Raw genomic sequence first — 13047 nt, forward strand, 5'->3', positions numbered from 1 at the left:
CTAGCATGGACTTGTAGATGACCTGGAGCCAGTGGGTCTGGCGACGAATATGTAGCGAGGGCCAGCCGACTAGAGCATACAGGTCGCAGTGGTGGGTGGTATAAGGTGCTTTAGTAACAAAACGGATGGCACTGTGATAAACTGCATCCAGTTTGCTGAGTAGAGTGTAGGAAGCTATTTTGTAGATGACGTCGCCGAAGTCGAGGATCGGTAGGATAGTCAGTTTTACTAGAGTAAGTTTGGCGGCGTGAGTGAAGGAGGCTTTGTTGCAGAATAGAAAGCCGACTCTAGATTTGATTTTAGATTGGAGATGTTTGATATGAGTCTGGAAGGAGAGTTTGCAGTCTAGCCAGACACCTAGGTACTTCTAGATGTCCACATATTCTAGGTCGGAACCATCCAGGGTGGTGATGCTAGTCGGGCGTGCGGGTGCAGGCAGCGAACGGTTGAAAAGCATGCATTTGGTTTTACTAGCGTTTAAGAGCAGATGGAGGCCACAGAAGGAGTGTTGTATGGCATTGAAGCTCGTTTGGAGTTTAGATAGCAGTGTCCAAGGACGGGACGGAAGTATACAGAATGGTGTCGTCTGCGTAGAGGTGGATCAGGGAATTGCCCGCAGCAAGAGCAACATCATTGATATATACAGAGAAAAGAGTCGGCCCGAGAATTGAACCCTGTGGCACCCCCATAGAGACTGCCAGAGGACCGGACAGCATGCCCTCCGATTTGACACACTGAACTCTGTCTGCAAAGTAGTTGGTGAACCAGGCAAGGCAGTCATCAGAAAAACCGAGGCTACTGAGTCTGCCGATAAGAATATGGTGATTGACAGAGTTGAAAGCCTTGGCAAGGTCGATGAACACGGCTGCACAGTACTGTCTTTTATCGATGGCGGTTATGATATCGTTTAGTACCTTGAGCGTGGCTGAGGTGCACCCGTGACCGGCTCGGAAACCAGATTGCACAGCGGAGAAGGTACGGTGGGATTCGAGATGGTCAGTGACCTGTTTGTTGACTTGGCTTTCGAAGACCTTAGATAGGCAGGGCAGGATGGATATGGGTCTGTAACAGTTTGGGTCCAGGGTGTCTCCCCCTTTGAAGAGGGGGATGACTGCGGCAGCTTTCCAATCCTTGGGGATCTCAGACGATATGAAAGAGAGGTTGAACAGGCTGGTAATAGGGGTTGCGACAATGGCGGCGGATAGTTTCAGAAATAGAGGGTCCAGATTGTCAAGCCCAGCTGATTTGTACGGGTCCAGGTTTTGCAGCTCTTTCAGAACATCTGCTATCTGGATTTGGGTAAAGGAGAACCTGGAGAGGCTTGGGCGAGTAGCTGCGGGGGCGGAGCTGTTGGCCGAGGTTGGAGTAGCCAGGAGGAAGGCATGGCCAGTCGTTGAGAAATGCTTGTTGAAGTTTTCGATAATCATGGATTTATCGGTGGTGACCGTGTTACCTAGCCTCAGTGCAGTGGGCAGCTGGGAGGAGGTGCTCTTGTTCTCCATGGACTTCAGTGTCCCAGAACTTTTTTGAGTTAGAGCTACAGGATGCAAATTTCTGCCTGAAAAAGCTGGCCTTTGCTTTCCTGACTGACTGCGTGTATTGGTTCCTGACTTCCCTGAACAGTTGCATATCGCGGGGACTATTCGATGCTATTGCAGTCTGCCACAGGATGTTTTTGTGCTGGTCGAGGGCAGTCAGGTCTGGAGTGAACCAAGGGCTATATCTGTTCTTAGTTCTGCATTTTTTGAACGGAGCATGCTTATCTAAAATGGTGACGAAGTTACTTTTAAAGAATGACCAGGCATCCTCAACTGACGGGATGAGGTCAATGTCCTTCCAAGATACCCGGGCCAGGTCGATTAGAAAGGCCTGCTCACAGAAGTGTTTTAGGGAGCGTTTGACAGTGATGAGGGGTGGTCGTTTGACTGCGGATCCGTAGCGGATACAGGCAATGAGGCAGTGATCGCTGAGATCCTGGTTGAAAACAGCGGAGGTGTATTTGGAGGGCCAGTTGGTCAGGATGACGTCTATGAGGGTGCCCTTGTTTACAGATTTAGGGTTGTACCTGGTGGGTTCCTTGATGATTTGTGTGAGATTGAGGGCATCTAGCTTAGATTGTAGGACTGCTGGGGTGTTAAGCATATCCCAGTTTAGGTCACCTAACAGAACAAACTCTGAAGCTAGATGGGGGGCAATCAATTCACAAATGGTGTCCAGGGCACAGCTGGGAGCTGTGGGGGGGGTCGGTAGCAGGCAGCAACAGTGACAGACTTATTTCTGGAGAGTGTAATTTTTAAAATTAGTAGTTCGAACTGTTTGCGCATAGACCTGGAAAGTATGACAGAACTTTGCAGGCTAACTCCTCCCCCTTTGGCAGTTCTATCTTGACGGAAAATGTTATAGTTGGGTATGGAAATCTCAGAATTTTTGGTGGCCTTCCTGAGCCAGGATTCAGACACGGCAAGGACATCAGGGTTAGCAGAGTGTGCTAAAGCAGTGAGTAAAACAAGTAAGTAAGACAGGGGTATGGTGGGGTGTGGGTACAACGGAGGTAAGCCCAGGCACTGGGTGATGATAAGAGAGGTTGTATCTCTGGACATGCTGGTTGTAATGGGTGAGGTCACTGCATGTGTGGGAGGTGGGACAAAGGAGGTATCAGGGGTATGAAGAGTGGAACTAGGGGCTCCATTGTAAACTAAAACAATGATAAATAACCTGAACAGTATACAAGGCATATTGACATTTAAGAGAGACATACAGCGAGGCATACAGTAATCACACGTGTTGATTGGGAGAGCTAGCTAAACCAGTAGGTGAGACAACAGCTAATCAGCTAGCACAACAACAGCAGGTAAAATGGCGTTGACTAGGCAGAGAGGGTCGGATTAACTACACAGAGAGCCTGAGTGCGGCTGGGGCCGACAGATAAAACATAAACAAACAGAATGGAGTACCATGATTAATGGACAGTCCAGCAGGCATCAGCTATGTAGCCAAGTGATCAGTGTCCAGGGGGCAGCGGTGGATGGGACAGGGAAGCTAGACTAGCGAGTATCATCCAGGCTAAAAAAACTGGCTGGCTGTGCAGAAGGTAAAAGCCGCTAGCAGTGGCTTTTAGTGGCTAACAATGACATTGTACGGAATGGGGTGAGTTTACATTACATCTAGGATACATATTGAACTTCATTAGTCTCAGGCCAGTAGCACAATGTATGAATTTATGGTTAGATCAGAATCACATCATAATCATTGGCGTGTACAGAGAATTCAGTCAAAACCACCAGTCCAAATCCACATCTCCATCCATAGCTTAGGAAAGGGCCGGTTTAGCAAGCTGGCTACTGCAGGACATCAACAAAAAAACAGACCAGAAACATTTGTCTGACAATGATGATGTTTAGCTTAGGATGTGACTTGATTGGTGTGAAGCCAAATCCAAACTGGCCTCCCTTGGGGGCATTTTGCTGTGTCGGGACAGTTGAGCTCAGCTCAAAGCTGATTGGCTAATTATTATTTTAAAAAATTCTCCAAGGGATGCCAAATGCCTGCTGGCATGAATCAATCAAATGCTAAGGCAGCAACATGTCATACTCTTTTGTTCCAGACAACATCAGACACATGGGCTAAACATAGGGGCGCTGTTTCCCCTCGCTTGGATGTTTTCTCTGATGAGATTCAGCCACTTGCGAATTGACGAAAATTATGAAAACAAGAGATACAAAAGATACATTTGTTATTTTTATTGGTCAAATATTTTGGGAATCCTGGTTTCCCTTGGCATCCATGAATACATGCCACTGTTGGTATCTACAGTAGAGCAAACTGTAGGCCTACAGCTGTATGTGTGGATAGGGAGAAGAACATCAGCCACCAAGGTAGACTGTATTAGTATTAACCTCGAAGTTCAATTTATTATGAGTCAGATTGGCTACAGTTGTAGCTACAGTTGTGCGTTGGTTAAGACAAAAATAGGCAGGCCTACTCTCATTTCAAGGGGTCGTTTTCTTTTCATGGTTATTGGTTTGGCTTGTGAGGGGTTAAACCCTTCAAAAGGGTATTTATTGCCAGACGCAGTGAGCGTGTCGTAATTTATGGTGGCCAATCACCACAATACTTTCCTCTCCTCTTGTCCAATAGGAAATGGAGTGGAATCACTGTCACAGGTGATGTTGGATATGCAGGAAACGAGAGAAAGCGTTGGCTGATGCAGGAGCTACACAGAGCAGAAGCATAACACCTCAGGGAATAGGCTGAACGCCGTATTTCCATCGCCTTTTCAGTGGAAATGCAATGAGATATTAAACATGGGAGGAACAAAACAAAACAGTCATAGCGCTTCAGGGGGATACGATGCCGAAGAATTGCCATTGGTTAATTTCTACACTTTTTACAAGAAATAAACTTTGCTTTTGAAAATGCCATTTCACAGCAACTCCTTAATGCCTTTCTCTATCCAAGCCATTTTGAACAAAAAAAAAAAAAAAAAGAGTACAGTGGACACTTGGCAGATTTCGACGACTGCTTCTCGAAGAATGCGTGTTGGAAAATATTTGGGGAAATGGATACTGGTTCGGAGGACTTTCCCGCATCGTGTAGAAGTGACGAGGGGCTTGCATGGTCAGCGATCAGAAAAGTTACGACTCCGATTCAGGTCTCAGTGATGACAATGCCAGCAAGGCCCTGGCCGTTTGTAAGTCAGAGAAAAACAGGGATCCTGTTTCAGACGTTCTGGAAGAAAGTTTGCAGGACGAAACGGCCCATGAATGCACTTCTGTCGATAACGCACAAGGTCTTAGAGACTGTGAACCTAGTGTTTCAGGTAAGTTCATGCGTTGATATTTTTAGTGAGATACCGGATAATAGTCTAGTATTCTAAAAATACTTTATGTGGAACATCCAAGTCCAAGGCCTTTTGCCTCTTGGTAGGCCGTCATTGTAAATAAGAATTTGTTCTTAACTGACTTTACTAGTTAAATAAAGGTTCAATAAAGAATACCTTTACAAAAAATAGCAGTTTTGAAACTGCAGCAAAAGTGCAGTAACTGCAGTGGTATTTTGGACGCAGTAATTGCAGAATAACTACAGTTATACTGTACTCTGAATTTTCTCAGCAGGGATAATTTTGTGGCTATAGCCTATGTGATGATAAACATGCTATTCTACTCACAAGATGCAACGCCTTTATGCACGAGGCAGCGGGATGTTATGCCATGGCATACACACATTTTTAAGCCTTATTGTAATGTATGTCATTAAAGTATTAATATGGCCGTGATAGTGTGGTTTATGAAGGTGAGAGGTTCGTTTTCATACAGCCTTGGATACATTTTCCATCTTGTTGTGCACTATATCTTCTTTCAGATTCCAACAACGTAGACGATGCCAGTCGTGATAAAAGTTCGGATCAGCCCAAACAGAGGAAAAAACGCTCAGGGGCTGCGTTCTCCCACGGGCAAGTGTTCGAACTCGAGCGGAGGTTCAATCGCCAAAGATACCTATCCGGACCGGAGAGAGCAGACCTGGCGGCTTCCCTGAAGCTGACAGACGCAGGTCAAAATATGGTTCCAGAATCGTAGATATAAAACAAAACGTCGTCAAATGGCTGCCGACTTGATTGCCCCGGTCCCTGCAGCAAAGAAAGTGGCGGTGAAAGTGTTAGTTCGAGACGACCAGAGACAGTACAACCCCGGAGAACTACTGCGGACTCCTCTCCTCTCTCTCCAACCGTCTTATTACTACCCCTATGCCTATTGCCCTGCATGGACGCTCTCTACTTGTGCTGGGAATCAATGAGATTTGAATAGCCTACGTTGTATTTATTTGTCCCCATTAGGAAATCGAGGCATTTGCTTTCTTGGCCCTTTAAGAAGAAACCAGGAGAGATTAAATAAACTCGGAAATTGTTATGTCTCACATATTTGAACTGCCTAATGGTGTCTAGACTGAAGATGCCCCCCATTCCATTGTTTCAGAATATAGTCCGTGGAGTGTAAACCTCCTATGTATGCTTACGAGCACTGGAGAGAGATAGAGCCACAAGTGACATTTTGAATAACTCATTACTGCTTTTCTTTTCTTGCTGCGGTTTAGGGTAACGGTAAGATTTTCAGCACTTTTCGAAACAGAGATAGTGTGGACATATGTCCGACTGAAATATCGATTTGAAGGTACGTTTTACTTATGACCTTAATGTGAACTGAGGCAGAGACAGTAACAATTGAACTCTTGTTATAATGCACTTGTTTTTTTAAATTGTTCTAGAACTGATTGATTATTAAGAGAGAAATCAAACATTAAAAACATATCAGGCATATTATATTTCAAATCTATCGTGTTTGATTCGAGCTTTAACTATATTTAGAAACTATATTTAGATGGATGTCCTTTTTTCCTTTTTAGAGTTTGAATTTAAGTTAGTCGGCTACAATAAGGATATTATTGACCATGATCAGTAGGCCTAAATGAATGGTAAGTGTCAACCATTATTGTTGTCATAAAAATAACAAAATTCTAATGAAAATAATAACTTAATAATAATAATAATAATCATAATAGTAATAAGAAATGAAATACCTATGATGCATTGACCACATGAATGCATGTTCATCACAATAACAAATGGAGGCTTTTATTTTCATGACCTAAATTACTAAATTGGTGGTCATATATTACATCAAACAATACGTTAATAACAGAACTTGGTCCGTTTCCTTTCGTCATCCTCATAGCTTCAGGTAGGCCCGTCCACCTTATTCTGCAGCGATGTACCATTTAGGCCCAGAGCTGAGAAATTACTCTCAAATCAGTTACAAAATAACTGTTTGGTGATTATTTATTTAACACTGTATTTAAAGGACTTTAAACTGTTCAGGAACTATTTATTATTTTAGTTAACGGCAAACACAGGACAATATTGCCTATTCCAAAATCAAGGACGATACCGAAATTTGAACAGAAGCTTGGATTCTATAAACATTGAAATAAATGTTGTCCAGTTGCTCATCATTAGTAGGGTAAAACTAACTTGTCTCAACGACGGTCGAATTAGATTGGGAGAGAACGATTCGGGCCAAGACCAAAAACTGCAGGGTTCAAGAGCACACTATTTGCCTTACCATTTCATCTTCCTGTGAAACGGAATCATTGATTGAATGAGGTGGAGGAATTCAATGTCAGAAAATGGAATTGTGCTGATTCATATGATTTTATTTGACTGAACAAAATGCAGAGATATACAAATAAAGAACCATAAAACTTAACAGTTATATAATGATTCTTATAATTCTGAATTTATTTGAATGGCTATTAGAAGGTAGCCGAGTAGTGTGTTGAATACTGATATAATGCCATCATAATCTTCCCCTATAGGTCTACATCTCGCTTATCCTCATCTCCAGAGTTTCAATGAGAGGCTTGTAGCTGCACTACTTCGCACCACACACACCTCTGTGCTTCCACCCATAATGCACAACTTCCGGACAGGTTGGCCATACTCTAATCGTCAATTTCCTCCCCGCTAACACACATGTTTAGACAGTGATTTATGTCTCCCCAATTCCTGAACTATGTAAACTGTCAGGGACCATCAAGGTGTACGTCAACATGAAGATATCTACACCCAGGAGTGTTTGGGAGTTAAAACCAGGGCAAAATAGGGCAAAATTTTGATTCAAAGTAACACAATAAAATAACAATAAAGAGGCTATGTACATGGTGTACCGGTACAGTCAATGTGCGGGGGTACAGGTTGGTCGAGGTCATTTGAACATGTAGGTAGGCGTAAAATTATAATATTTATTTCTTCCTATTGAGAGCTCTAAATATCACAATGGGTGGACTCGTTAGACTGTAACCGTTCATTTGCCATTTCCCAAACTGGGCTCACTTGCTCAGAGGGAGAAACAATCGATTCATTGTCTCTATAGGTCAGAACATGTGCCAAGTCACTCGCTACGCAAATGTAGGGTCTGAAACCTGACATATCAAGTCAGCTCCGCTTAGAGAGTGGAAACTGAGAGCAGACACATACGTTGTTTTTTTGCATTATAAGGCACAGAACCCTACAGCGTTCACAGAGCGCGTTGTACACCAACATGTCAGTCGAAACCGGTCCAGAATCGCTCAGTCTCATATGGGTGATTTAACATCTAAGAAGCTAAGGAGGAAAGGGAGAGAACGTAAGCCTATGTTACGTCTGAGCACAACCAATGGAATTTCAGACCAAAATATGTAGCCTGCCCAACAACTGAGGCTTGTTTTTGATGCAGATAGAAAATAAGGCTACTGACTTTTAGAACCAAAACTAATTTAAATCTCGATACTATTTCGGTTAGATACTTTTTTGGGGCCGAGAAATAAACAAACAATATTAGCTAATCAATAGTATTTTTCAACATATCATCTCACAGACCTAACCAACAGAAATGGTCCCAAGCACAAAGGTAATTTTAAACCGTATTCTGAAGAATTCTTCCACAAAGTTACAAATATCTTATCAACTACTTTGCGCGTAGCCTATATCTGATACAGCCTGCAGATATGCCTACATACCAACCACATAATCATATAGCATCCCATAAAGTCACAATTCCACAGAATGGGCCTCTTGTTAGCCATCTTGCGAAGTGACAAACGATAACATCCACGAAGTGATGGGACTGCACTCAATGCACGTCTATAGCCCTACAGCCTAGCCCTCACACACAGTTCAGTTTTATTTCTATGTTATTTGAAAATAAACGAAAAATATTTCATTTGTTAGATTGACGTAATTTTCGTTACACTAAGCGAAATATCCCACTGGGCACAGACGTCTGTTCAAAGTCTAGTTTTTATTTGAGTTGTCAACTAACGTGAATTCAACGTAAAGTTAACCAAAAAATTTCACCATGCCATTAGATTTAGGTAAAACGTTTGGGTGAAAAAAAGACCAAATTCCTTTACATCGATGTCTTTTTGCGTTTACTTGTTTGTTGTTGAAATGACGTGGAAACAACGTTGATTAAATCATTTTTTGCCCAGTGGGATATCTCTCTAGCCAAGGCTGTATGCCCACCTGTGGGAGGCGGGCGTGCAACGCAGGAGTTTTCCTGGAAGAAACAATCCATTTTAGGACATGCGTAATTAGAGCGTAATTGTTTGGCTAGGTGTAAATCTGCAAATGGTTGGCGCGAATGGCCCATGTCGTGCGCATGAATCAGACAAACTCAGAATCTTAAAAAAAAATAATAATAATAATCATGACGTAGCCTACGTTTAAATTATTTGAATGTACGTAATGGTTGAAAATGATTGCTGGCTACATGTGTTAAGATTATTTTCATAAAATAAATGGGGTTGTCATGGCCCTATATCCTATCAAAATTACAGGTCTTCAGTTGTGGTCTACCAACGTGTTACTTAACATGGTGTTCCAAATTTGACCTACCATGGTACAGGCCCAGGACAACAATCTCACAACATACTCTTAGCCATCTTCATGCTTTGCGCATCTACCTACAGGCATATTCCCTCCAAATCGCATGCGAGAACACAATTCTAACGGGTAGACAATGGGATGGGGTTATTGCACACCTATGTGGGTGTTTGCATTTCACCGATTGAAGTTGAAAAGAAGAACTGACATGATATTTCACGGTTTATTAGATATCTTCGTGTGCAGGCATTAGACGGATATGTCATGAAATGGGATAGGCTATGCAGAATAAAACTGCCCTCCCTATAAATACAGATCTGTATTTCATTTTACTAGTTCTCTTTTTGTAATCCTTAGCTGTGTTGTATTGTAGAGAATTTAGCAATAAACAGCATGTTGTTGATTTCCTTATAGGCTGCTACAGGTGGAAATTCAGGATACTGCCTCCCAGACCTAAGAAGTTCATTAAGACAATAACACCTTGGCCAATCTAATACATCTCAAAATAACTTGTATGATTGAAAATGATCTAATGAATAAACAGTAGAGTCCCTTTGTTCCAAAAGGAATACTGAAGGAAGTCATCCAACAGGTGACTCAATAAAACTCCACATACGCCTACAATCATCTAGGCCTACAATCATCTAGGCCTACAATCATCTAGGCCTACAATCATATAAACCTACAATCAGCTAGGCCTACAATCAGCTAGGCCTACAATCAGCTAGGCCTACAATCAGCTAGGCCTACAATCATATAAACCTACAATCAGCTAGGCCTACAATCATATAAACCTACAATCAGCTAGGCCTACAATCATATAAACCTACATTCATCTAGGCCTACAATCATATAAACCTACATTCATCTAGGCCTACAATCATATAAACCTACAATCAGCTAACCTTTCAGGTTATGTCGATATAGGACTTGTTTTACTGTGGCTATAGTTACTGTTGTACCTGTTTCCTCCAGCATCTTCACAAGGTCCTTTGCTGTTGTTCTGGGATTGATTTGCACTTTTCTCACCAAAGTACGTTCATCTCTAGGAGACAGAACTCATCTCCTTCCTGAGTGGTGTGACGGCTGTGGGGTCCCATGGTGTTTATACTTGCGTACTATTGTTTGTACAGATGAACGTGGTACCTTCAGGCATTTGGAAATTGCTCTCAAGGATGAACCAGACTTGTGGAGGTCTACAATTATTTTCTGAGGTCTTTACTGATTTCTTTTGATTTTCCCATGATGTCAAGCAAAGACGCAATGAGTTTGAAGGTAGGCCTTGAAATACATCCACAGGTACATGTCCAATTGACTCAAATCATGTCAATTAGCCTATCAGAAGCTTCTAAAGCCATGACATAATTTTCTGGAATTTTCCAAGCTGTTTAAAGGCACAGTCAACTTAGTGTATGTAAACTTCCGACCCACTGGAATTGTGATACTGTGAAATATAAGTGAAATAATCTGTCTGTAAACAATTGTTGGGAAAATTACTTGTGTCATGCACAAAGTGTATGTCCTAACCGACGTGCCAAAACGTCAGTTTGTTAACAAGAAACTTGTAGTTGAAAAACAAGTTTTAATGACTCCAACCTAAGTGTATGTGAACTTCCGACTTCAACTGTAGAGATGTTTCTGGACTGACACACAAACACCTTTGCCCTCGAACTACTCTACTCAAAATTACAGAAACTCGACATTTAGTAATGTAGGCTTTTGCTTAATGCTGCCAGTGGGAGGATTTTTTTTTCCCATGATGCGGTCACAGAATAATGTATTATGGGCCTACCATCCACAGCTACTTTCTGTCTACAAATGCAGAATCTTCATTTGAACTGTTTCTCTCAGCAGGAAAATAATCCTGCAGCAACAAGAAGGAAATGTGAATTATTGTGTGGATTAAAATTAATGGACATTTTTAGTTTTGGCAAACCAAGTCTGAAATGTTTAAGTGGAAATGACAAACTTTATAAGCGTTTTTGAATCTTGAATACACTTCCTGTGTCTTGAGACGTCTCAAGGTGATGGCTGTGTATGAAGTTTGCGTTTCCTGGTGTACAGGAAATGTCCTGTAACAACAGGGTGAGAAAATTAAGATCCTACACCTATAACTTGTCCAAAGGAAAATTAACCGACGGAATATCATCTATTGCATCTATAGAGCATGTGGACATGGCGGTGGGTAAAGGATGCTGCATTGTTAGTCGCGAGACAAACTGAATCTATCCGTGGATTGGTCTCCTGCATCAAAAGCTATAATAGTAAGTAGTTATTATGGATAGGCCTGTAGTCCAACTAAAATTGGGTATTGGAATAAAACGATCTATAACCTATAGAGTGCAATGTCTGTCTATTTTCAGTGATTCGATTCCAACGGGATACAAATTTAACGTTCAAGAAAGACATAATTTCAAACATCAAAGTTATAAGCTAGACTATGTCATTAATGTTATTGTTTAGCCTACTGCATAAACAGGCTAAATATTGACGATTATTATATATTTTATAATATTGGCACAACATAAAGCAATTTTCTGTCATGTAATTTGGTAATATACTATTTTATAGTACGAACTGAGCAGGTCTATAGTCTACACAAAAAAGGAATTAATAAAAAATATGAATGAGATAGTAGGCCTCGTGTAAAATATCACATAATATATTTTCCGTTAACTTGACGCAATGAAAAGTAGACTGTTGCATGCTGCAATTTGTGAGAATGTATTATTCTGTTTGACAATAAATATGTAGTATATGGTATATGGTGTTTGACATTTTATGTGAAAATGTATAACAATAAACCTATACCTAAACATTTAGGTGTGTAGGCTACTGTGTAGGCTACTGCAGGGCAAGCTTTACCATAAAACATTCAATAGGGCCAATAGAAATACATTCTGCGTAGCCTGAAGATTGATTTTCACATGTATTTTTGCTCAGAAAAAATGCAATGTTCTTTATTGATTAATAAACTCACCTAAGAGAAGTAAACTCTGATCATTAGATCACTATAATTACACAATCATGTATTTGTGTGATATTTACAAACACATGTAGTATATTACACGTTATTATGTTACTAGGAATATTTAATAAGGATCAGGGATGACCTCTAGTGACAAGTTCTTCCAACAAGCAATATTAAACGTTAATACTGTAACATGTAATTAGTATACCACATTGACCATAGCTATTTCCCATGGGTCGTCAACTGAATCTCTACTTTTCCTCTGCATTTCCAAACAACCAAAGTGAGACGGGAGAAAATAAAAACAATATAATACTAATAATGATATATGCCATTTATTAGACGCTTTTATCCAAAGTGACAAAGACATACATGCATACATTTTACGTACGGTGATTGCTGTTTTTTGGCCATATTTAGTGAATCTGTCCTCTCTCTTGACTGAATCTGTGTCCTTCTTCGTAATAGGACAATTACTTTGATATTCTTCTTACTGTATATTGAAACAAAATAGACTGCAGTACATATGCTACCCAAATTGGTTGATTGACTTCAAAGTAAATGGTTGGGCAATATGATAGCAGTTGTGAAATAAAAAAAAATGTATTGTCAATATCTTTCACGTTTGGTATTTGGTATTTTATTAGGATCCCTTTCGTTC

At 41.0% G+C, this 13047-nt stretch overlaps 1 pseudogene across 1 annotated transcript; it reads left to right on the plus strand.

The window, feature by feature from the left end:
- The first annotated feature begins 4314 nt into the window (after window positions 1-4314).
- Window positions 4315-5879, plus strand: LOC110538918 (homeobox protein Nkx-3.2-like; annotated as a pseudogene). Its single transcript, XR_016484766.1, has 2 exons — window positions 4315-4819; window positions 5362-5879. The product of XR_016484766.1 is annotated as a homeobox protein Nkx-3.2-like (transcript).
- Window positions 5880-13047: the final 7168 nt, after the last annotated feature.

This window comes from Oncorhynchus mykiss, chromosome 12, assembly GCF_057628025.1.
Source record: "Oncorhynchus mykiss isolate SJ-2025 chromosome 12, ASM5762802v1, whole genome shotgun sequence".
Taxonomy (NCBI): domain Eukaryota; kingdom Metazoa; phylum Chordata; class Actinopteri; order Salmoniformes; family Salmonidae; genus Oncorhynchus; species Oncorhynchus mykiss.